Source organism: Trichosurus vulpecula, chromosome 1 (assembly GCF_011100635.1).
Source record: "Trichosurus vulpecula isolate mTriVul1 chromosome 1, mTriVul1.pri, whole genome shotgun sequence".
Classification (NCBI taxonomy): domain Eukaryota; kingdom Metazoa; phylum Chordata; class Mammalia; order Diprotodontia; family Phalangeridae; genus Trichosurus; species Trichosurus vulpecula.
Window position 1 is genome coordinate 487,116,594 of NC_050573.1, and position 3,696 is coordinate 487,120,289.

The window sequence follows — 3,696 nt, forward strand, 5'->3', positions numbered from 1 at the left end:
GTATATTATATATTTACATATATGTATGTACATATGTATATATATGTGTGTGTATGTGTAAAGAGAGAAAGAGATAGAGAAAGAGAGAGAAAGAGAGAGAGAGAGAGAGAGAGAGAGAGAGAGAGAGAGAGAAGAGAGAGAGAAGAGAGAGAGAAAAATAACATCTAAATAGGTATTTGTGAAAAAATAGCAGTAATTTGAATATTTAGAAACTTATCATTGAAGAAACCTTCAGCAACCATTCCTTGGTTTTAATGAAATAATGCATTTATGTTGGAGAGAATGATTATGAAATCTGAATGAGAGAAAAAGCTGATGAAATAGCATCTTTTTCAAAATCACTTGAAAATGAGAGCCTACTTTTAGGTTTTATTGGCAGTAACCAATTCCTACTATCTTTTTAATATGTCATCGAGAAAACTTAATGCCACCAGAAATGCATGCACATTTGGTTTTCCTTCTTCTGTTATAAGAAATCCTACAAGCTATGAAATGTGTTAGCTTTGATTAGATTTTTGCAGTATTGAGGAATCATTTCCTAAAAGTTGCTTGCCTAAGCCTGCCTCTGTGCTTTATGAACCTAGTATCAGCCTGGGGGTGGGGGGAACAACTATGTCTCTGATTTTCTATGCTTGAATATATTCTTTGTAAAAATAATATATATATATATATATATATATATATATATATATATATATATATATATATATATATATAAATTTTGGCTAGATTTTTTTTTCTATGCAACTCAATAACTAGGCACAATTCTTCTTCTGCATGTACCATAGTACTTTTAAAGAATTTTTGAAATGGGAACTATCCAGATCCAGTTACATCTCTCAGTTGATTAAAGGTATAGTACATGTCTGTTTTTCTTCTTATTTTTATTTTTCTTTCTTTTAGCAATGTTTATCTCTCAATTCCTAGGACACAGCCACAAATTACTGTCTTATGTATTTTGGAGGTGGTCTTATTTTCACTATAAAGCTTTGACCCTAGACTCTGCAGTTTCATTTTTTGAATGCCTGGATAGATTGTTCTTGCACATTCAAATATAATTCCCTGAAACATTCTCACATTCCAGTTTTTTCTGTTCTAATTGCCAGACCTTGCTAGCAAGATTCTTGAAAAATCCTTTATAGTCTGATCCTTTGCCTGGAAGGTGGTCATCTATCTGAGCTTTTGTAGTTTCAGAAAAGGGCTAGGAATAGTTAATATGATGCTTCCTGCCCAAAAACTCCAGGAGGAATATCAGGAGCAGAATAAAGGTCTCTACATGAAATTCATTGATCTGCCTTTGATACTGTCAATCATGAGAGCTTGCGGAAAATCATGGCAAAATGTGGTTGCCAGGACAAGTTCATTAGCATTATATGTCCATTTTTTGCACAAGTTCTGGATAATGGATGATACTTCCATGCTTTCCCCATCACCAACTGAGTGAAGTAGGACTGGGTGCTTGCTCCCACGATTTTTTTATGGTACAAATATAGTGCTGATCCCTAAACTTGGAAGAGCTCAAAGAAGAGAAAAAAATCATACAGCAATTTCCTCAATGAACATTGATGCAAAGGTTCTGAGCAAAATATCATCAATGTGATTACAATAATATATTACATGGTCTATACACTATGATGAGGTAAAAAACACGTATCCAACTCCAACTTCAGTAACCTGGCCTTCATTTGCCCACCTTGTTTCACTCAGGGTTCTTATTTGGATGTGATATCTGCTGAGTTCTCTTGCAACAAGAGCATTCCTCTTTCAGGTCCACTGGATTTTGTGTTGTCTACAAGTGTGTGCACAATTCATTTGCTGATGGTGAGTGGAATCATCTTTGTAGGTGTTTTTGTACATATTTTTGTGTTTCTACCTCATAGTGGGATTCTCTGCCTCCCTGCGTTGGGCAAGTACACAATTTTTAGGGCACCTTCTCTAGCCCCTTCCTCACACCAAGAGGTGATCAGGGTGATCCTTAAAAGGCTGCTCAGACACCCATGGGGCTGCTGAATCCCAGTGCTGCTTCTAATGAGAAATGACTCTGTGGCCTGGGCTGCCTGTCTGCAGGATTGTGACTACAGCTCCCAGTGTATTTGCACCTGCTGCTTTGTCACTTGTCTGTCACCACAGGACTTTGAGATAGGTATAATGGTGAAATGGTATGGGTGATGTCTTTTGATTCATGAATAAACTGGACTTAAGTGAAGCAGAGTTGCATGAAGTCCTGGGCCTTACTCTTTCCTTCAAAGTCATCACAGTCCAGTGGCAGGACAAAATCAAGAAGACTGGTGATGGCTCAAGATGCAGTGGATGACCTTGGTGTCTTCCATGTCTAACCAAGCTCTAAGAATTCCAGAGTGCATGGGTGAGCTTCCTTCATGGCCATTGGAACAAATTGTTCTCATCTGCCCATTCTGCCAGGGGAACTCTTCACATGCCTGGGGTAAATACCACCCTAACTCACCAATGAGTTTGAGACACCCTTGGTTACCCTCAAACTGGTTTAGCCTGTCTGCAAAAATAGTTTACTGAGGTGTGGCCCTTGTACATGCTATAGCTTTTTGGAGCCACCAGTGAGAGTTGGGTGGAACAGGTGGACACCAAAGGCATAAATGATCTCTGAAAAGGGCTCAGCAGGAATCACACCAGAGGTCCAAGTCTTTTCTGAACACACCCTATACTCCCTGAATTGCTTCCATTTGAATTGTCTTAGGAAGATTCTGATCACCTGGAAGGATAAGGTACCAGACACTGAGATCCTTACTCAAACTAAACTGCCAAGCATTCAAACTCTGCTTCAGAGAGTGCAACTCTGATGGGCTAGACGCTTTGTTCAAATGCAAAATGTATGCTTGCCAAAAAGACTGTTTTATGAAGAACTTACATAGGGCAAGAGTTCACATGGTGGTCACAAGAAGCAATATGAAGACACACTCAAAGTCTCTCTTAAGAACTTTGGAATGATTATATGACATGGGAGACATTGGCACAAGACCACTCAGCATGGTGTGCCCATATCAGAGAAGATGCTGTACTCTGTTAGCAAAGCAGAATTGAAACAGCTCAAAGGAAACGCAGGATGCACAAGGTTAGAGTATCAACCCCAAACATTCACATGGACTATTTGTGCCCGACCTGTGGTAGAGCATTCCAAGATTCTACTGGTCTGAAGAGACATAGTTGGACACATTGAAACTTGACTCTAGCACAGTGATGTCATTTTGGTCCTCTTCAAAAACTAAGGACAACAGCCAACCAACCAATCAATGACAAGGTGGAATTTATACCAGGGATGTAGAAAAAACTATCAACATAATTGACCATATAAATAACAAAACCAATAGAAATTACATGATTATCTCAATAGATGCTGAAAAAACATCTATCAGACTGGTTAATATGACAAAAAAGGAAAATGATACAGTTTGGAGAGGACGTGGGAAAAGTGGAGCACTGATGCATTTTTGATGGAGTTGTGAACTGATCCAACCATTCTGGAGAACAATTTAGAACTATGTCCAAAGGGTAACCAGTCTGTGCATACCCTTTGATTCCATAGTATCACTAGTAAATCTGTATATCAAAGAGATCATAAAAAAGGAAAAAAGGACTTATGTGTGCAAAAATATTAATAGCAGCCCTTTTCATGGTGGCAAAATATTGGAAATGCAGGGGATGCCCTTCAATTGGGAAATG